Here is a 15,345-nt window from a genome sequence, read left to right on the forward strand (position 1 = left end):
ATGGACACCCATGAAATGTCGAAAAAGATGCGGGGTATGATGCTCACAGCACCTGGTATTCCCAAGCGGTCTCCCAATCAGGTACTTACCAGGCCGAACCATGTTTGGCTTCCGAGATCGGAGGAGAATGGGCCTTTTCAGGGTGGTATGGCCGTGAGCGGTACTACTCCTGCAGATGGACACCCATGAAATGTCGAAAAAGATGCGGGGCAAGATGCTCACAGCACCTGGTAATCCCAAGCGGTCTCCCAATCAGGTACTAAACAGGCAGAACCCTGCTTGGCTGCCGAGATCGGACGAGATCGGGCGAGATCGGGCCTTATCAGGGTAGTATGGCCGTGAGCGGTACTGCTCTTGCAGATGGACACCCATGAAATGTCGAAAAAGGTGCGGGGTATGATGCTCACAGCACCTGGTGTTCCCAAGCGGTCTCCCAATCAGGTACTAACCAGGCCGAACCATGCTTGGCTGCCGAGATCGGACGAGATCGGGCGAGATCGGGCCTTTTCAGGGTGGTATGGCCGTGAGCGGTACTGCTCTTGCAGATGGACACCCATGAAATGTCGAAAAAGATGCGGGGTATGATGCTCACAGCACCTAGTATTCCCAAGCGGTCTCCCAATCAGGTACTAACCAGGCCGGACCATGCTTGGCTTCCGAGATCGGACGAGATCGGGCCTTTTCAGGGTGGTATGGCCGTGAGCGGTACTGCATTAGCAGATGGACACCCATGAAATGTCGAAAAAGATGCGGGGTATGCTGCTCACAGCACCTGGTATTCCCAAGCGGTCTCCCAATCAGGTACTAAACAGGCCGAACCATGCTTGGCTGCCGAGATCGGACGAGATCGGGCCTTTTCAGGGTGGTATGGCCGTGAGCGGTACTGCACTAGCAGATGGACACCCATGAAATGTCGAAAAAGATGCGTGGTGTGATGCTCACAGCACCTGGTATTCCCAAGCGGTCTCCCAATCAGGTACTAACCAGACCGAACCATGCTTGGCTTCTGTGATCGGACAAGATCGGGCCTTTTCAGGGTGGTATGGCCGTGAGCGGTACTGCTCATGCAGATGGACACCCATGAAATGTCGAAAAAGATGCGAGGTATGATGCTCACAGCACCTGGTATTCCCAAGCGGTCTCCCAATCAGGTACTAAACAGGCCGAACCATGCTTGGCTGCCGAGATCGCACGAGATCGGACGAGATCGGGCCTTATCAGGGTTGTATGGCCGTGAGCGGTACTGCACTAGCAGATGGACACCCATGAAATGTCGAAAATGATGCGGGGTATGATGCTCACAGCACCTGGTATTCCCAAGCGGTCTCCCAATCAGGTACTAACCAGGCCGAACCATGCTTGGCCTCCAAGATCGGACGAGATCGGGCCTTTACAGGGTGGTATGGCCGTGAGCGGTACTGCTCTTGCAGATGGACACCCATGAAATGTCGAAAAATATGCGGGGTATGATGCTCACAGCACCTGGTATTCCCAAGCGGTCTCCCAATCAGGTACTAACCAGGCCGAACCATGCTTGGCTGCCGAGATCGGACGAAATCGGGCGAGATCGGGCCTTATCAGGGTGGTATGGCCGTGAGCGGTACTGCACTAGCAGATGGACACCCATGAAATGTCGAAAAAGATGCGGGGTATGATGCTCACAGCACCTGGTATTCCCAAGCGGTCTCCCAATCAGGTACTAACCAGGCCGAACCATGCTTGGCTGCCGAGATCAGACGAGATCGGGCGAGGTCGGGCCTTATCAGGGTGGTATGGCCGTGAGCGGTACTGCTCTTGCAGATGGACACCCATGGAATGTCGAAAAAGATGCGGGGTATGATGCTCACAGCACCTGGTATTCCCAAGCGGTCTCCCAATCAGGTACTAAACAGGCCGAACCATGCTTGGCTTCCGAGATCGGACGAGATCGGGCCTTTTCAGGGTGGTATGGCCGTGAGCGGGACTGCACTAGCAGATGGACACCCATGAAATGTCGAAAAAGATGCGGGGTATGATGCTCACAGCACCTGGTATTCCCAAGCGGTCTCCCAATCAGGTACTAAACAGGCCGAACCATGCTTGGCTGCCGAGATCGGACGAGATCGGGCCTTTTCAGGGTGGTATGGCCGTGAGCGGTACTGCACTAGCAGATGGACACCCATGAAATGTCGAAAAAGATGCGGGGTATGATGCTCACAGCACCTGGTATTCCCAAGCGGTCTCCCAATCAGGTACTAAACAGGCCGAACCATGCGTGGCTTCCGAGATCGGACGAGATCGGGCCTTTTCAGGGTGGTATGGCCGTGAGGGGTACTGCTCTTGCAGATGGACACCCATGAAATGTCGAAAAAGATGCTGGGTATGATGCTCACAGCACCTGGTATTCCCAAGCGGTCTCCCAATCAGGTACTAACCAGGCCGAACCATGCTTGGCTGCCGAGATCGGACGAGATCGGGCCTTTTCAGGGTGGTATGGCCGTGAGCAGTACTGCACTAGCAGATGGACACCCATGAAATGTCGAAAAAGATGCGGGGTATGATGCTCACAGCACCTGGTATTCCCAAGCGGTCTCCCAATCAGGTACTAACCAGGCCGGACCATGCTTGGCTACCTAGATCGGGCGAAATCGGGCCTTTTCAGGGTGGTATGGCCGTGAGCGGTACTGCTTTTGCAGATGGACACCCATGAAATGTCGAAAAAGATGCGGGGTATGATGCTCACAGCACCTGGTATTCCCAAGCGGTCTCCCAATCAGGTACTTACCAGGCCGAACCATGTTTGGCTTCCGAGATCGGAGGAGATTGGGCCTTTTCAGGGTGGTATGGCCGTGAGCGGTACTACTCTTGCAGATGGACACCCATGAAATGTCGAAAAAGATGCGGGGCAAGATGCTCACAGCACCTGGTAATCCCAAGCGGTCTCCCAATCAGGTACTAAACAGGCAGAACCCTGCTTGGCTGCCGAGATCGGACGAGATCGGGCGAGATCGGGCCTTATCAGGGTGGTATGGCCGTGAGCGGTACTGCTCTTGCAGATGGACACCCATGAAATGTCGAAAAAGGTGCGGGGTCTGATGCTCACAGCACCTGGTATTCCCAAGCGGTCTCCCAATCAGGTACTAACCAGGCCGAACCATGCTTGGCTGCCGAGATCGGACGAGATCGGGCGAGATCGGGCCTTTTCAGGGTGGTATGGCCGTGAGCGGTACTGCTCTTGCAGATGGACACCCATGAAATGTCGAAAAAGATGCGGGGTATGATGCTCACAGCACCTGGTATTCCCAAGCGGTCTCCCAATCAGGTACTAACCAGGCCGGACCATGCTTGGCTTCCGAGATCGGACGAGATCGGGCCTTTTCAGGGTGGTATGGCCGTGAGCGGTACTGCATTAGCAGATGGACACCCATGAAATGTCGAAAAATATGCGGGGTATGATGCTCACAGCACCTGGTATTCCCAAGCGGTCTCCCAAACAGGTACTAACCAGGCCGAACCATGCTTGGCTGCTGAGATCGGACGAAATCGGGCGAGATCGGGCCTTATCAGGGTGGTATGGCCGTGAGCGGTACTGCACTAGCAGATGGACACCCATGAAATGTCGAAAAAGATGCGGGGTATGATGCTCACAGCACCTGGTATTCCCAAGCGGTCTCCCAATCAGGTACTAACCAGGCCGAATCATGTTTGGCTGCCGAGATCAGACGAGATCGGGCGAGGTCGGGCCTTATCAGGGTGGTATGGCCGTGAGCGGTACTGCTCTTGCAGATGGACACCCATGGAATGTCGAAAAAGATGCGGGGTATGATGCTCACAGCACCTGGTATTCCCAAGCGGTCTCCCAATCAGGTACTAAACAGGCCGAACCATGCTTGGCTTTCGAGATCGGACGAGATCGGGCCTTTTCAGGGTGGTATGGCCGTGAGCGGGACTGCACTAGCAGATGGACACCCATGAAATGTCGAAAAAGATGCGGGGTATGATGCTCACAGCACCTGGTATTCCCAAGCGGTCTCCCAATCAGGTACTAACCAGGCCGAACCATGCTTGGCTTCCGAGATCGGGCGAGATCGGGCCTTTTCAGGGTGGTATGGCCGTGAGCGGTACTGCATTAGCAGATGGACACCCATGAAATGTCGAAAAAGATGCGGGGTATGATGCTCACAGCACCTGGTATTCCGAAGCGGTCTCCCAATCAGGTACTAAACAGGCCGAACCATGCTTGGCTGCCGAGATCGGACGAGATCGGGCCTTTTCAGGGTGGTATGGCCGTGAGCGGTACTGCACTAGCAGATGGACACCCATGAAATGTCGAAAAAGATGCGGGGTATGATGCTCACAGCACCTGGTATTTCCAAGCGGTCTCCCAATCAGGTACTAACCAGGCCGAACCATGCTTGGCTTCCGAGATCAGACGAGATCGGGCCTTTTCAGGGTGGTATGGCCGTGACCGGTACTGTACTAGCAGATGGACACCCATGAAATGTCGAAAAAGATGCGGGGTATGATGCTCACAGCACCTGGTATTCCCAAGCGGTCTCCCAATCAGGTACTAACCAGGCCGAACCATGCTTGGCTTCCGAGATCGGACGAGATTGGGCCTTTTCAGGGTGGTATGGCCGTGAGCAGTACTGCTCTTGCAGATGGACACCCATGAAATGTCGAAAAAGATGCTGGGTATGATGCTCACAGCACCTGGTATTCCCAAGCGGTCTCCCAATCAGGTACTAACCAGGCCGAACCATGCTTGGCTGCCGTGATCGGACGAGATCGGGCCTTTTCAGGGTGGTATGGCCGTGAGCGGTACTGCACTAGCAGATGGACACCCATGAAATGTCGAAAAAGATGCGGGGTATGATGCTCACAGCACCTGGTATTCCCAAGCGGTCTCCCAATTAGGTACTAACCAGGCCGATCCATGTTTGGCTTCCGAGATCGGACGAGATCGGACGAGATCGGGCCTTTTCAGGGTGGTATGGCCGTGAGCGGTACTGCACTAGCAGATGGACACCCATGAAATGTCGAAAAAGATGCGGGGTATGATGCTCACAGCACCTGGTATTCCCAAGCGGTCTCCCAATCAGGTACTAACCAGGCCGGACCATGCTTGGCTACCTAGATCGGGCGAAATCGGGCCTTTTCAGGGTGGTATGGCCGTGAGCGGTACTGCTTTTGCAGATGGACACCCATGAAATGTCGAAAAAGATGCGGGGTATGATGCTCACAGCACCTGGTATTCCCAAGCGGTCTCCCAATCAGGTACTTACCAGGCCGAACCATGTTTGGCTTCCGAGATCGGAGGAGATTGGGCCTTTTCAGGGTGGTATGGCCGTGAGCGGTACTACTCTTGCAGATGGACACCCATGAAATGTCGAAAAAGATGCGGGGCAAGATGCTCACAGCACCTGGTAATCCCAAGCGGTCTCCCAATCAGGTACTAAACAGGCAGAACCCTGCTTGGCTGCCGAGATCGGACGAGATCGGGCGAGATCGGGCCTTATCAGGGTGGTATGGCCGTGAGCGGTACTGCTCTTGCAGATGGACACCCATGAAATGTCGAAAAAGGTGCGGGGTATGATGCTCACAGCACCTGGTATTCCCAAGCGGTCTCCCAATCAGGTACTAACCAGGCCGAACCATGCTTGGCTGCCGAGATCGGACGAGATCGGGCGAGATCGGGCCTTTTCAGGGTGGTATGGCCGTGAGCGGTACTGCTCTTGCAGATGGACACCCATGAAATGTCGAAAAAGATGCGGGGTATGATGCTCACAGCACCTGGTATTCCCAAGCGGTCTCCCAATCAGGTACTAACCAGGCCGGACCATGCTTGGCTTCCGAGATCGGACGAGATCGGGCCTTTTCAGGGTGGTATGGCCGTGAGCGGTACTGCATTAGCAGATGGACACCCATGAAATGTCGAAAAAGATGCGGGGTATGATGCTCACAGCACCTGGTATTCCCAAGCGGTCTCCCAATCAGGTACTAAACAGGCCGAACCATGCTTGGCTGCCGAGATCGGACGAGATCGGGCCTTTTCAGGGTGGTATGGCCGTGAGCGGTACTGCACTAGCAGATGGACACCCATGAAATGTCGAAAAAGATGCGTGGTGTGATGCTCACAGCACCTGGTATTCCCAAGCGGTCTCCCAATCAGGTACTAACCAGACCGAACCATGCTTGGCTTCTGAGATCGGACAAGATCGGGCCTTTTCAGGGTGGTATGGCCGTGAGCGGTACTGCTCATGCAGATGGACACCCATGAAATGTCGAAAAAGATGCGAGGTATGATGCTCACAGCACCTGGTATTCCCAAGCGGTCTCCCAATCAGGTACTAAACAGGCCGAACCATGCTTGGCTGCCGAGATCGGACGAGATCGGACGAGATCGGGCCTTATCAGGGTTGTATGGCCGTGAGCGGTACTGCACTAGCAGATGGACACCCATGAAATGTCGAAAAAGATGCGGGGTATGATGCTCACAGCACCTGGTATTCCCAAGCGGTCTCCCAATCAGGTACTAACCAGGCCGAACCATGCTTGGCCTCCAAGATCGGACGAGATCGGGCCTTTACAGGGTGGTATGGCCGTGAGCGGTACTGCTCTTGCAGATGGACACCCATGAAATGTCGAAAAATATGCGGGGTATGATGCTCACAGCACCTGGTATTCCCAAGCGGTCTCCCAATCAGGTACTAACCAGGCCGAACCATGCTTGGCTGCCGAGATCGGAAAAAATCGGGCGAGATCGGGCCTTATCAGGGTGGTATGGCCGTGAGCGGTACTGCACTAGCAGATGGACACCCATGAAATGTCGAAAAAGATGCGGGGTATGATGCTCACAGCACCTGGTATTCCCAAGCGGTCTCCCAATCAGGTACTAACCAGGCCGAACCATGCTTGGCTGTCGAGATCAGACGAGATCGGGCGAGGTCGGGCCTTATCAGGGTGGTATGGCCGTGAGCGGTACTGCTCTTGCAGATGGACACCCATGGAATGTCGAAAAAGATGCGGGGTATGATGCTCACAGCACCTGGTATTCCCAAGCGGTCTCCCAATCAGGTACTAAACAGGCCGAACAATGCTTGGCTTCCGAGATCGGACGAGATCGGGCCTTTTCAGGGTGGTATGGCCGTGAGCGGGACTGCACTAGCAGATGGACACCCATGAAATGTCGAAAAAGATGCGGGGTATGATGCTCACAGCACCTGGTATTCCCAAGCGGTCTCCCAATCAGGTACTAACCAGGCCGAACCATGCTTGGCTTCCGAGATCGGGCGAGATCGGGCCTTTTCAGGGTGGTATGGCCGTGAGCGGTACTGCATTAGCAGATGGACACCCATGAAATGTCGAAAAAGATGCGGGGTATGATGCTCACAGCACCTGGTATTCCGAAGCGGTCTCCCAATCAGGTACTAAACAGGCCGAACCATGCTTGGCTGCCGAGATCGGACGAGATCGGGCCTTTTCAGGGTGGTATGGCCGTGAGCGGTACTGCACTAGCAGATGGACACCCATGAAATGTCGAAAAAGATGCGGGGTATGATGCTCACAGCACCTGGTATTCCCAAGCGGTCTCCCAATCAGGTACTTACCAGGCCGAACCATGTTTGGCTTCCGAGATCGGAGGAGATTGGGCCTTTTCAGGGTGGTATGGCCGTGAGCAGTACTGCTCTTGCAGATGGACACCCATGAAATGTCGAAAAAGATGCTGGGTATGATGCTCACAGCACCTGGTATTCCCAAGCGGTCTCCCAATCAGGTACTAACCAGGCCGAACCATGCTTGGCTGCCGAGATCGGACGAGATCGGGCCTTTTCAGGGTGGTATGGCCGTGAGCGGTACTGCACTAGCAGATGGACACCCATGAAATGTCGAAAAAGATGCGGGGTATGATGCTCACAGCACCTGGTATTCCCAAGCGGTCTCCCAATTAGGTACTAACCAGGCCGATCCATGTTTGGCTTCCGAGATCGGACGAGATCGGACGAGATCGGGCCTTTTCAGGGTGGTATGGCCGTGAGCGGTACTGCACTAGCAGATGGACACCCATGAAATGTCGAAAAAGATGCGGGGTATGATGCTCACAGCACCTGGTATTCCCAAGCGGTCTCCCAATCAGGTACTTACCAGGCCGTACCATGCTTGGCTTCCGAGATCGGAGGAGATTGGGCCTTCTCAGGGTGGTATGGCCGTGAGCGGTACTACTCTCGCAGATGGACACCCATGAAATGTCGAAAAAGATGCGGGGCAAGATGCTCACAGCACCTGGTAATCCCAAGCGGTCTCCCAATCAGGTACTAAACAGGCAGAACCCTGCTTGGCTGCCGAGATCGGACGAGATCGGGCGAGATCGGGCCTTATCAGGGTGGTATGGCCGTGAGCGGTACTGCTCTTGCAGATGGACACCCATGAAATGTCGAAAAAGGTGCGGGGTATGATGCTCACAGCACCTGGTATTCCCAAGCGGTCTCCCAATCAGGTACTAACCAGGCCGAACCATGCTTGGCTGCCGAGATCGGACGAGATCGGGCCTTTTCAGGGTGGTATGGCCGTGGGCGGTACTGCACTAGCAGATGGACACCCATGAAATGTCGAAAAAGATGCGGGGTATGATGCACACAGCACCTGGTATTCCCAAGCGGTCTCCCAATCAGGTACTAAACAGGCCGAACCATGCTTGGCTTCCGAGATCGGGCGAGATCGGGCCTTTTCAGGGTGGTATGGCCGTGAGCGGTACTGCACTAGCAGATGGACACCCATGAAATGTCGAAAAAGATGCGGGGTATGATGCTCACAGCACCTGGTATTCCCAAGCGGTCTCCCAATCAGGTACTAACCAGGCCGAACCATGCTTGGCTTCCTAGATCGGACGAGATCGGGCCTTTTCAGGGTGGTATGGCCGTGAGCGGTACTGCTCTTGCAGATGGACACCCATGAAATGTCGAAAAAGATGCGGGGTATGATGCTCACAGCAACTGGTATTCCCAAGCGGTCTCCCAATCAGGTACTAACCAGGCCGAACCATGCTTGGCTTCCGAGATCGGACGAGATCGGGCCTTTTCAGGGTGGTATGGCCGTGGGCGATACTGATCTTGCAGATGGACACCCATGAAATGTCGAAAAAGATGCGGGGTATGATGCTCACAGCACCTGGTATTCCCAAGCGGTCTCCCAATCAGGTACTAACCAGGCCGAACCATGCTTGGCTTCCGAGATCGGACGAGATCGGGCCTTTTCAGGGTGGTATGGCCGTGAGCGGTCCTGCGCCAGCAGATGGACACCCATGAAATGTCGAAAAAGATGCGGGGTATGATGCTCACAGCACCTGGTATTCCCAAGCGGTCTCCCAATCAGGTACTAACCAGGCCGAACCATGCTTGGCTGCCGAGATCGGACGAGATCGGGCGAGATCGGGCCTTATCAGGGTGGTATGGCCGTGAACGGTACTGCTCTTGCAGATGGACACCCATGAAATGTCGAAAAAGATGCGGGGTCTGATGCTCACAGCACCTGGTATTCCCAAGCGGTCTCCCAATCAGGTACTAAACAGGCGGAACAATGTTTGGCTTCCGAGATCGGACGAGATCGGGCCTTTTCAGGGTGGTATGGCCGTGAGCGGTACTGCACTAGCAGATGGACACCCATGAAATGTCGAAAAAGATGCGGGGTATGATGCTCACAGCATCTGGTATTCCCAAGCGGTCTCCCAATTAGGTACTAACCAGGCCGATCCATGTTTGGCTTCCGAGATCGGACGAGATCGGACGAGATCGGGCCTTTTCAGGGTGGTATGGCCGTGAGCGGAACTGCACTAGCAGATGGACACCCATGAAATGTCGAAAAAGATGCGGGGTATGATGCTCACAGCACCTGGTATTCCCAAGCGGTCTCCCAATCAGGTACTTACCAGGCCGTACCATGCTTGGCTTCCGAGATCGGAGGAGATTGGGCCTTTTCAGGGTGGTATGGCCGTGAGCGGTACTACTCTCGCAGATGGACACCCATGAAATGTCGAAAAAGATGCGGGGCAAGATGCTCACAGCACCTGGTAATCCCAAGCGGTCTCCCAATCAGGTACTAAACAGGCAGAACCCTGCTTGGCTGCCGAGATCGGACGAGATCGGGCGAGATCGGGCCTTATCAGGGTGGTATGGCCGTGAGCGGTACTGCTCTTGCAGATGGACACCCATGAAATGTCGAAAAAGGTGCGGGGTATGATGCTCACAGCACCTGGTATTCCCAAGCGGTCTCCCAATCAGGTACTAACCAGGCCGAACCATGCTTGGCTGCCGAGATCGGACGAGATCGGGCCTTTTCAGGGTGGTATGGCCGTGGGCGGTACTGCACAAGCAGATGGACACCCATGAAATGTCGAAAAAGATGCGGGGTATGATGCACACAGCACCTGGTATTCCCAAGCGGTCTCCCAATCAGGTACTAAACAGGCCGAACCATGCTTGGCTTCCGAGATCGGGCGAGATCGGGCCTTTTCAGGGTGGTATGGCCGTGAGCGGTACTGCACTAGCAGATGGACACCCATGAAATGTCGAAAAAGATGCTGGGTATGATGCTCACAGCACCTGGTATTCCCAAGCGGTCTCCCAATCAGGTACTAACCAGGCCGAACCATGCTTGGCTGCCGAGATCGGACGAGATCGGGCCTTTTCAGGGTGGTATGGCCGTGAGCGGTACTGCACTAGCAGATGGACACCCATGAAATGTCGAAAAAGATGCGGGGTATGATGCTCACAGCACCTGGTATTCCCAAGCGGTCTCCCAATTAGGTACTAACCAGGCCGATCCATGTTTGGCTTCCGAGATCGGACGAGATCGGACGAGATCGGGCCTTTTCAGGGTGGTATGGCCGTGAGCGGTACTGCACTAGCAGATGGACACCCATGAAATGTCGAAAAAGATGCGGGGTATGATGCTCACAGCACCTGGTATTCCCAAGCGGTCTCCCAATCAGGTACTAACCAGGCCGGACCATGCTTGGCTACCAAGATCGGGCGAAATCGGGCCTTTTCAGGGTGGTATGGCCGTGAGCGGTACTGCTTTTGCAGATGGACACCCATGAAATGTCGAAAAAGATGCGGGGTATGATGCTCACAGCACCTGGTATTCCCAAGCGGTCTCCCAATCAGGTACTTACCAGGCCGAACCATGTTTGGCTTCCGAGATCGGAGGAGATTGGGCCTTTTCAGGGTGGTATGGCCGTGAGCGGTACTACTCTTGCAGATGGACACCCATGAAATGTCGAAAAAGATGCGGGGCAAGATGCTCACAGCACCTGGTAATCCCAAGCGGTCTCCCAATCAGGTACTAAACAGGCAGAACCCTGCTTGGCTGCCGAGATCGGACGAGATCGGGCGAGATCGGGCCTTATCAGGGTGGTATGGCCGTGAGCGGTACTGCTCTTGCAGATGGACACCCATGAAATGTCGAAAAAGGTGCGGGGTATGATGCTCACAGCACCTGGTATTCCCAAGCGGTCTCCCAATCAGGTACTAACCAGGCCGAACCATGCTTGGCTGCCGAGATCGGACGAGATCGGGCGAGATCGGGCCTTTTCAGGGTGGTATGGCGGTGAGCGGTACTGCTCTTGCAGATGGACACCCATGAAATGTCGAAAAAGATGCGGGGTATGATGCTCACAGCACCTGGTATTCCCAAGCGGTCTCCCAATCAGGTCCTAAACAGGCCGAACCATGTTTGGCTTCCGAGATCGGACCTTTTCAGGGTGGTATGGCCGTGAGCGGTACTGCTCTTGCAGATGGACACCCATGAAATGTCGAAAAAGATGCGGGGTATGATGCTCACAGCACCTGGTATTCCCAAGCAGTCTCCCAATCAGGTACTAACCAGGCCGGACCATGCTTGGCTTCCGAGATCGGACGAGATCGGGCCTTTTCAGGGTGGTATGGCCGTGAGCGGTACTGCATTAGCAGATGGACACCCATGAAATGTCGAAAAAGATGCGGGGTATGATGCTCACAGCACCTGGTATTCCCAAGCGGTCTCCCAATCAGGTACTAAACAGGCCGAACCATGCTTGGCTGCCGAGATCGGACGAGATCGGGCCTTTTCAGGGTGGTATGGCCGTGAGCGGTACTGCACTAGCAGATGGACACCCATGAAATGTCGAAAAAGATGCGTGGTGTGATGCTCACAGCACCTGGTATTCCCAAGCGGTCTCCCAATCAGGTACTAACCAGACCGAACCATGCTTGGCTTCTGAGATCGGACAAGATCGGGCCTTTTCAGGGTGGTATGGCCGTGAGCGGTACTGCTCATGCAGATGGACACCCATGAAATGTCGAAAAAGATGCGAGGTATGATGCTCACAGCACCTGGTATTCCCAAGCGGTCTCCCAATCAGGTACTAAACAGGCCGAACCATGCTTGGCTGCCGAGATCGGACGAGATCGGACGAGATCGGGCCTTATCAGGGTTGTATGGCCGTGAGCGGTACTGCACTAGCAGATGGACACCCATGAAATGTCGAAAAAGATGCGGGGTATGATGCTCACAGCACCTGGTATTCCCAAGCGGTCTCCCAATCAGGTACTAACCAGGCCGAACCATGCTTGGCCTCCAAGATCGGACGAGATCGGGCCTTTACAGGGTGGTATGGCCGTGAGCGGTACTGCTCTTGCAGATGGACACCCATGAAATGTCGAAAAAGATGCGGGGTATGATGCTCACAGCACCTGGTATTCCCAAGCGGTCTCCCAATCAGGTACTAACCAGGCCGAACCATGCTTGGCTGCCGAGATCAGACGAGATCGGGCGAGGTCGGGCCTTATCAGGGTGGTATGACCGTGAGCGGTACTGCTCTTGCAGATGGACACCCATGGAATGTCGAAAAAGATGCGGGGTATGATGCTCACAGCACCTGGTATTCCCAAGCGGTCTCCCAATCAGGTACTAAACAGGCCGAACCATGCTTGGCTTCCGAGATCGGACGAGATCGGGCCTTTTCAGGGTGGTATGGCCGTGAGCGGGACTGCACTAGCAGATGGACACCCATGAAATGTCGAAAAAGATGCGGGGTATGATGCTCACAGCACCTGGTATTCCCAAGCGGTCTCCCAATCAGGTACTAACCAGGCCGAACCATGCTTGGCTTCCGAGATCGGGCGAGATCGGGCCTTTTCAGGGTGGTATGGCCGTGAGCGGTACTGCATTAGCAGATGGACACCCATGAAATGTCGAAAAAGATGCGGGGTATGATGCTCACAGCACCTGGTATTCCGAAGCGGTCTCCCAATCAGGTACTAAACAGGCCGAACCATGCTTGGCTGCCGAGATCGGACGAGATCGGGCCTTTTCAGGGTGGTATGGCCGTGAGCGGTACTGCACTAGCAGATGGACACCCATGAAATGTCGAAAAAGATGCGGGGTATGATGCTCACAGCACCTGGTATTTCCAAGCGGTCTCCTAATCAGGTACTAACCAGGCCGAACCATGCTTGGCTTCCGAGATCGGACGAGATCGGGCCTTTTCAGGGTGGTATGGCCGTGACCGGTACTGTACTAGCAGATGGACACCCATGAAATGTCGAAAAAGATGCGGGGTATGATGCTCACAGCACCTGGTATTCCCAAGCGGTCTCCCAATCAGGTACTAACCAGGCCGAACCATGCTTGGCTTCCGAGATCGGACGAGATTGGGCCTTTTCAGGGTGGTATGGCCGTGAGCAGTACTGCTCTTGCAGATGGACACCCATGAAATGTCGAAAAAGATGCTGGGTATGATGCTCACAGCACCTGGTATTCCCAAGCGGTCTCCCAATCAGGTACTAACCAGGCCGAACCATGCTTGGCTGCCGAGATCGGACGAGATCGGGCCTTTTCAGGGTGGTATGGCCGTGAGCGGTACTGCACTAGCAGATGGACACCCATGAAATGTCGAAAAAGATGCGGGGTATGATGCTCACAGCACCTGGTATTCCCAAGCGGTCTCCCAATTAGGTACTAACCAGGCCGATCCATGTTTGGCTTCCGAGATCGGACGAGATCGGACGAGATCGGGCCTTTTCAGGGTGGTATGGCCGTGAGCGGTACTGCACTAGCAGATGGACACCCATGAAATGTCGAAAAAGATGCGGGGTATGATGCTCACAGCACCTGGTATTCCCAAGCGGTCTCCCAATCAGGTACTTACCAGGCCGTACCATGCTTGGCTTCCGAGATCGGACGAGATCGGACGAGATCGGGCCTTTTCAGGGTGGTATGGCCGTGAGCGGTACTGCACTAGCAGATGGACACCCATGAAATGTCGAAAAAGATGCGGGGTATGATGCTCACAGCACCTGGTATTCCCAAGCGGTCTCCCAATCAGGTACTAACCAGGCCGGACCATGCTTGGCTACCTAGATCGGGCGAAATCGGGCCTTTTCAGGGTGGTATGGCCGTGAGCGGTACTGCTTTTGCAGATGGACACCCATGAAATGTCGAAAAAGATGCGGGGTATGATGCTCACAGCACCTGGTATTCCCAAGCGGTCTCCCAATCAGGTACTTACCAGGCCGAACCATGTTTGGCTTCCGAGATCGGAGGAGATTGGGCCTTTTCAGGGTGGTATGGCCGTGAGCGGTACTACTCTTGCAGATGGACACCCATGAAATGTCGAAAAAGATGCGGGGCAAGATGCTCACAGCACCTGGTAATCCCAAGCGGTCTCCCAATCAGGTACTAAACAGGCAGAACCCTGCTTGGCTGCCGAGATCGGACGAGATCGGGCGAGATCGGGCCTTATCAGGGTGGTATGGCCGTGAGCGGTACTGCTCTTGCAGATGGACACCCATGAAATGTCGAAAAAGGTGCGGGGTATGATGCTCACAGCACCTGGTATTCCCAAGCGGTCTCCCAATCAGGTACTAACCAGGCCGAACCATGCTTGGCTGCCGAGATCGGACGAGATCGGGCGAGATCGGGCCTTTTCAGGGTGGTATGGCCGTGAGCGGTACTGCTCTTGCAGATGGACACCCATGAAATGTCGAAAAAGATGCGGGGTATGATGCTCACAGCACCTGGTATTCCCAAGCGGTCTCCCAATCAGGTACTAACCAGGCCGGACCATGCTTGGCTTCCGAGATCGGACGAGATCGGGCCTTTTCAGGGTGGTATGGCCGTGAGCGGTACTGCATTAGCAGATGGACACCCATGAAATGTCGAAAAAGATGCGGGGTATGATGCTCACAGCACCTGGTATTCCCAAGCGGTCTCCCAATCAGGTACTAAACAGGCCGAACCATGCTTGGCTGCCGAGATCGGACGAGATCGGGCCTTTTCAGGGTGGTATGGCCGTGAGCGGTACTGCACTAGCAGATGGACACCCATGAA

The 15,345-nt window shown here is 54.8% G+C and overlaps 85 pseudogenes; all 85 read right to left on the minus strand.

Annotated features, from left to right (window-relative positions):
• Positions 1 to 40: 40 nt before the first annotated feature.
• Positions 41 to 159, minus strand: LOC144185494 (5S ribosomal RNA; annotated as a pseudogene).
• Positions 160 to 215: 56 nt separating this feature from the next.
• Positions 216 to 344, minus strand: LOC144186920 (5S ribosomal RNA; annotated as a pseudogene).
• Positions 345 to 400: 56 nt separating this feature from the next.
• On the minus strand, positions 401 to 529 carry LOC144182280 (5S ribosomal RNA; annotated as a pseudogene).
• Positions 530 to 585: 56 nt separating this feature from the next.
• Positions 586 to 704, minus strand: LOC144188582 (5S ribosomal RNA; annotated as a pseudogene).
• A 56-nt stretch (positions 705 to 760) lies between these two features.
• On the minus strand, positions 761 to 879 carry LOC144188763 (5S ribosomal RNA; annotated as a pseudogene).
• A 56-nt stretch (positions 880 to 935) lies between these two features.
• LOC144186419 (5S ribosomal RNA) lies at positions 936 to 1,054 on the minus strand (annotated as a pseudogene).
• Positions 1,055 to 1,110: 56 nt separating this feature from the next.
• LOC144185167 (5S ribosomal RNA) lies at positions 1,111 to 1,239 on the minus strand (annotated as a pseudogene).
• A 56-nt stretch (positions 1,240 to 1,295) lies between these two features.
• LOC144191370 (5S ribosomal RNA) lies at positions 1,296 to 1,414 on the minus strand (annotated as a pseudogene).
• Positions 1,415 to 1,470: 56 nt separating this feature from the next.
• On the minus strand, positions 1,471 to 1,599 carry LOC144184370 (5S ribosomal RNA; annotated as a pseudogene).
• Positions 1,600 to 1,655: 56 nt separating this feature from the next.
• Positions 1,656 to 1,784, minus strand: LOC144183285 (5S ribosomal RNA; annotated as a pseudogene).
• A 56-nt stretch (positions 1,785 to 1,840) lies between these two features.
• LOC144187574 (5S ribosomal RNA) lies at positions 1,841 to 1,959 on the minus strand (annotated as a pseudogene).
• A 56-nt stretch (positions 1,960 to 2,015) lies between these two features.
• Positions 2,016 to 2,134, minus strand: LOC144188764 (5S ribosomal RNA; annotated as a pseudogene).
• Positions 2,135 to 2,190: 56 nt separating this feature from the next.
• On the minus strand, positions 2,191 to 2,309 carry LOC144183246 (5S ribosomal RNA; annotated as a pseudogene).
• A 56-nt stretch (positions 2,310 to 2,365) lies between these two features.
• Positions 2,366 to 2,484, minus strand: LOC144186196 (5S ribosomal RNA; annotated as a pseudogene).
• Positions 2,485 to 2,540: 56 nt separating this feature from the next.
• Positions 2,541 to 2,659, minus strand: LOC144185734 (5S ribosomal RNA; annotated as a pseudogene).
• Positions 2,660 to 2,715: 56 nt separating this feature from the next.
• Positions 2,716 to 2,834, minus strand: LOC144182464 (5S ribosomal RNA; annotated as a pseudogene).
• A 56-nt stretch (positions 2,835 to 2,890) lies between these two features.
• On the minus strand, positions 2,891 to 3,019 carry LOC144187012 (5S ribosomal RNA; annotated as a pseudogene).
• A 56-nt stretch (positions 3,020 to 3,075) lies between these two features.
• Positions 3,076 to 3,204, minus strand: LOC144181905 (5S ribosomal RNA; annotated as a pseudogene).
• A 56-nt stretch (positions 3,205 to 3,260) lies between these two features.
• LOC144182721 (5S ribosomal RNA) lies at positions 3,261 to 3,379 on the minus strand (annotated as a pseudogene).
• A 56-nt stretch (positions 3,380 to 3,435) lies between these two features.
• Positions 3,436 to 3,564, minus strand: LOC144186710 (5S ribosomal RNA; annotated as a pseudogene).
• Positions 3,565 to 3,620: 56 nt separating this feature from the next.
• LOC144186363 (5S ribosomal RNA) lies at positions 3,621 to 3,749 on the minus strand (annotated as a pseudogene).
• A 56-nt stretch (positions 3,750 to 3,805) lies between these two features.
• LOC144189687 (5S ribosomal RNA) lies at positions 3,806 to 3,924 on the minus strand (annotated as a pseudogene).
• Positions 3,925 to 3,980: 56 nt separating this feature from the next.
• Positions 3,981 to 4,099, minus strand: LOC144188464 (5S ribosomal RNA; annotated as a pseudogene).
• A 56-nt stretch (positions 4,100 to 4,155) lies between these two features.
• LOC144190854 (5S ribosomal RNA) lies at positions 4,156 to 4,274 on the minus strand (annotated as a pseudogene).
• A 56-nt stretch (positions 4,275 to 4,330) lies between these two features.
• Positions 4,331 to 4,449, minus strand: LOC144191484 (5S ribosomal RNA; annotated as a pseudogene).
• A 56-nt stretch (positions 4,450 to 4,505) lies between these two features.
• LOC144189560 (5S ribosomal RNA) lies at positions 4,506 to 4,624 on the minus strand (annotated as a pseudogene).
• A 56-nt stretch (positions 4,625 to 4,680) lies between these two features.
• Positions 4,681 to 4,799, minus strand: LOC144190819 (5S ribosomal RNA; annotated as a pseudogene).
• Positions 4,800 to 4,855: 56 nt separating this feature from the next.
• On the minus strand, positions 4,856 to 4,984 carry LOC144184633 (5S ribosomal RNA; annotated as a pseudogene).
• A 56-nt stretch (positions 4,985 to 5,040) lies between these two features.
• Positions 5,041 to 5,159, minus strand: LOC144185735 (5S ribosomal RNA; annotated as a pseudogene).
• Positions 5,160 to 5,215: 56 nt separating this feature from the next.
• LOC144182465 (5S ribosomal RNA) lies at positions 5,216 to 5,334 on the minus strand (annotated as a pseudogene).
• A 56-nt stretch (positions 5,335 to 5,390) lies between these two features.
• On the minus strand, positions 5,391 to 5,519 carry LOC144187013 (5S ribosomal RNA; annotated as a pseudogene).
• A 56-nt stretch (positions 5,520 to 5,575) lies between these two features.
• On the minus strand, positions 5,576 to 5,704 carry LOC144181906 (5S ribosomal RNA; annotated as a pseudogene).
• Positions 5,705 to 5,760: 56 nt separating this feature from the next.
• Positions 5,761 to 5,879, minus strand: LOC144182733 (5S ribosomal RNA; annotated as a pseudogene).
• A 56-nt stretch (positions 5,880 to 5,935) lies between these two features.
• Positions 5,936 to 6,054, minus strand: LOC144188765 (5S ribosomal RNA; annotated as a pseudogene).
• Positions 6,055 to 6,110: 56 nt separating this feature from the next.
• Positions 6,111 to 6,229, minus strand: LOC144183389 (5S ribosomal RNA; annotated as a pseudogene).
• A 56-nt stretch (positions 6,230 to 6,285) lies between these two features.
• LOC144184870 (5S ribosomal RNA) lies at positions 6,286 to 6,414 on the minus strand (annotated as a pseudogene).
• Positions 6,415 to 6,470: 56 nt separating this feature from the next.
• LOC144191371 (5S ribosomal RNA) lies at positions 6,471 to 6,589 on the minus strand (annotated as a pseudogene).
• Positions 6,590 to 6,645: 56 nt separating this feature from the next.
• On the minus strand, positions 6,646 to 6,774 carry LOC144185452 (5S ribosomal RNA; annotated as a pseudogene).
• Positions 6,775 to 6,830: 56 nt separating this feature from the next.
• Positions 6,831 to 6,959, minus strand: LOC144185078 (5S ribosomal RNA; annotated as a pseudogene).
• Positions 6,960 to 7,015: 56 nt separating this feature from the next.
• Positions 7,016 to 7,134, minus strand: LOC144190460 (5S ribosomal RNA; annotated as a pseudogene).
• Positions 7,135 to 7,190: 56 nt separating this feature from the next.
• On the minus strand, positions 7,191 to 7,309 carry LOC144188466 (5S ribosomal RNA; annotated as a pseudogene).
• Positions 7,310 to 7,365: 56 nt separating this feature from the next.
• LOC144190855 (5S ribosomal RNA) lies at positions 7,366 to 7,484 on the minus strand (annotated as a pseudogene).
• A 56-nt stretch (positions 7,485 to 7,540) lies between these two features.
• LOC144182466 (5S ribosomal RNA) lies at positions 7,541 to 7,659 on the minus strand (annotated as a pseudogene).
• Positions 7,660 to 7,715: 56 nt separating this feature from the next.
• On the minus strand, positions 7,716 to 7,834 carry LOC144186208 (5S ribosomal RNA; annotated as a pseudogene).
• Positions 7,835 to 7,890: 56 nt separating this feature from the next.
• Positions 7,891 to 8,019, minus strand: LOC144184634 (5S ribosomal RNA; annotated as a pseudogene).
• A 56-nt stretch (positions 8,020 to 8,075) lies between these two features.
• Positions 8,076 to 8,194, minus strand: LOC144183163 (5S ribosomal RNA; annotated as a pseudogene).
• A 56-nt stretch (positions 8,195 to 8,250) lies between these two features.
• LOC144187014 (5S ribosomal RNA) lies at positions 8,251 to 8,379 on the minus strand (annotated as a pseudogene).
• A 56-nt stretch (positions 8,380 to 8,435) lies between these two features.
• LOC144189525 (5S ribosomal RNA) lies at positions 8,436 to 8,554 on the minus strand (annotated as a pseudogene).
• Positions 8,555 to 8,610: 56 nt separating this feature from the next.
• LOC144181765 (5S ribosomal RNA) lies at positions 8,611 to 8,729 on the minus strand (annotated as a pseudogene).
• A 56-nt stretch (positions 8,730 to 8,785) lies between these two features.
• Positions 8,786 to 8,904, minus strand: LOC144190189 (5S ribosomal RNA; annotated as a pseudogene).
• Positions 8,905 to 8,960: 56 nt separating this feature from the next.
• On the minus strand, positions 8,961 to 9,079 carry LOC144181808 (5S ribosomal RNA; annotated as a pseudogene).
• A 56-nt stretch (positions 9,080 to 9,135) lies between these two features.
• Positions 9,136 to 9,254, minus strand: LOC144190190 (5S ribosomal RNA; annotated as a pseudogene).
• A 56-nt stretch (positions 9,255 to 9,310) lies between these two features.
• On the minus strand, positions 9,311 to 9,439 carry LOC144183837 (5S ribosomal RNA; annotated as a pseudogene).
• Positions 9,440 to 9,495: 56 nt separating this feature from the next.
• On the minus strand, positions 9,496 to 9,614 carry LOC144185111 (5S ribosomal RNA; annotated as a pseudogene).
• A 56-nt stretch (positions 9,615 to 9,670) lies between these two features.
• LOC144186745 (5S ribosomal RNA) lies at positions 9,671 to 9,799 on the minus strand (annotated as a pseudogene).
• Positions 9,800 to 9,855: 56 nt separating this feature from the next.
• Positions 9,856 to 9,974, minus strand: LOC144181730 (5S ribosomal RNA; annotated as a pseudogene).
• Positions 9,975 to 10,030: 56 nt separating this feature from the next.
• LOC144187016 (5S ribosomal RNA) lies at positions 10,031 to 10,159 on the minus strand (annotated as a pseudogene).
• A 56-nt stretch (positions 10,160 to 10,215) lies between these two features.
• LOC144189527 (5S ribosomal RNA) lies at positions 10,216 to 10,334 on the minus strand (annotated as a pseudogene).
• A 56-nt stretch (positions 10,335 to 10,390) lies between these two features.
• LOC144181767 (5S ribosomal RNA) lies at positions 10,391 to 10,509 on the minus strand (annotated as a pseudogene).
• Positions 10,510 to 10,565: 56 nt separating this feature from the next.
• On the minus strand, positions 10,566 to 10,684 carry LOC144186220 (5S ribosomal RNA; annotated as a pseudogene).
• Positions 10,685 to 10,740: 56 nt separating this feature from the next.
• On the minus strand, positions 10,741 to 10,869 carry LOC144184635 (5S ribosomal RNA; annotated as a pseudogene).
• A 56-nt stretch (positions 10,870 to 10,925) lies between these two features.
• Positions 10,926 to 11,044, minus strand: LOC144184314 (5S ribosomal RNA; annotated as a pseudogene).
• Positions 11,045 to 11,100: 56 nt separating this feature from the next.
• On the minus strand, positions 11,101 to 11,219 carry LOC144182467 (5S ribosomal RNA; annotated as a pseudogene).
• A 56-nt stretch (positions 11,220 to 11,275) lies between these two features.
• On the minus strand, positions 11,276 to 11,404 carry LOC144187017 (5S ribosomal RNA; annotated as a pseudogene).
• Positions 11,405 to 11,460: 56 nt separating this feature from the next.
• LOC144184906 (5S ribosomal RNA) lies at positions 11,461 to 11,589 on the minus strand (annotated as a pseudogene).
• A 221-nt stretch (positions 11,590 to 11,810) lies between these two features.
• Positions 11,811 to 11,929, minus strand: LOC144188663 (5S ribosomal RNA; annotated as a pseudogene).
• A 56-nt stretch (positions 11,930 to 11,985) lies between these two features.
• Positions 11,986 to 12,104, minus strand: LOC144188766 (5S ribosomal RNA; annotated as a pseudogene).
• Positions 12,105 to 12,160: 56 nt separating this feature from the next.
• LOC144183390 (5S ribosomal RNA) lies at positions 12,161 to 12,279 on the minus strand (annotated as a pseudogene).
• A 56-nt stretch (positions 12,280 to 12,335) lies between these two features.
• LOC144184872 (5S ribosomal RNA) lies at positions 12,336 to 12,464 on the minus strand (annotated as a pseudogene).
• A 56-nt stretch (positions 12,465 to 12,520) lies between these two features.
• LOC144191373 (5S ribosomal RNA) lies at positions 12,521 to 12,639 on the minus strand (annotated as a pseudogene).
• A 56-nt stretch (positions 12,640 to 12,695) lies between these two features.
• Positions 12,696 to 12,824, minus strand: LOC144184065 (5S ribosomal RNA; annotated as a pseudogene).
• Positions 12,825 to 12,880: 56 nt separating this feature from the next.
• Positions 12,881 to 12,999, minus strand: LOC144187575 (5S ribosomal RNA; annotated as a pseudogene).
• A 56-nt stretch (positions 13,000 to 13,055) lies between these two features.
• Positions 13,056 to 13,174, minus strand: LOC144188467 (5S ribosomal RNA; annotated as a pseudogene).
• Positions 13,175 to 13,230: 56 nt separating this feature from the next.
• LOC144190856 (5S ribosomal RNA) lies at positions 13,231 to 13,349 on the minus strand (annotated as a pseudogene).
• A 56-nt stretch (positions 13,350 to 13,405) lies between these two features.
• Positions 13,406 to 13,524, minus strand: LOC144183291 (5S ribosomal RNA; annotated as a pseudogene).
• Positions 13,525 to 13,580: 56 nt separating this feature from the next.
• On the minus strand, positions 13,581 to 13,699 carry LOC144189561 (5S ribosomal RNA; annotated as a pseudogene).
• A 56-nt stretch (positions 13,700 to 13,755) lies between these two features.
• On the minus strand, positions 13,756 to 13,874 carry LOC144186231 (5S ribosomal RNA; annotated as a pseudogene).
• Positions 13,875 to 13,930: 56 nt separating this feature from the next.
• Positions 13,931 to 14,059, minus strand: LOC144184637 (5S ribosomal RNA; annotated as a pseudogene).
• Positions 14,060 to 14,115: 56 nt separating this feature from the next.
• LOC144182776 (5S ribosomal RNA) lies at positions 14,116 to 14,244 on the minus strand (annotated as a pseudogene).
• A 56-nt stretch (positions 14,245 to 14,300) lies between these two features.
• On the minus strand, positions 14,301 to 14,419 carry LOC144185737 (5S ribosomal RNA; annotated as a pseudogene).
• A 56-nt stretch (positions 14,420 to 14,475) lies between these two features.
• Positions 14,476 to 14,594, minus strand: LOC144182468 (5S ribosomal RNA; annotated as a pseudogene).
• A 56-nt stretch (positions 14,595 to 14,650) lies between these two features.
• LOC144187018 (5S ribosomal RNA) lies at positions 14,651 to 14,779 on the minus strand (annotated as a pseudogene).
• Positions 14,780 to 14,835: 56 nt separating this feature from the next.
• LOC144181907 (5S ribosomal RNA) lies at positions 14,836 to 14,964 on the minus strand (annotated as a pseudogene).
• A 56-nt stretch (positions 14,965 to 15,020) lies between these two features.
• On the minus strand, positions 15,021 to 15,139 carry LOC144182744 (5S ribosomal RNA; annotated as a pseudogene).
• A 56-nt stretch (positions 15,140 to 15,195) lies between these two features.
• On the minus strand, positions 15,196 to 15,314 carry LOC144188767 (5S ribosomal RNA; annotated as a pseudogene).
• Positions 15,315 to 15,345: the final 31 nt, after the last annotated feature.

The sequence above is a fragment of the Stigmatopora nigra genome, unplaced genomic scaffold (assembly GCF_051989575.1).
Source record: "Stigmatopora nigra isolate UIUO_SnigA unplaced genomic scaffold, RoL_Snig_1.1 HiC_scaffold_24, whole genome shotgun sequence".
Taxonomy (NCBI): Eukaryota; Metazoa; Chordata; class Actinopteri; order Syngnathiformes; family Syngnathidae; genus Stigmatopora; species Stigmatopora nigra.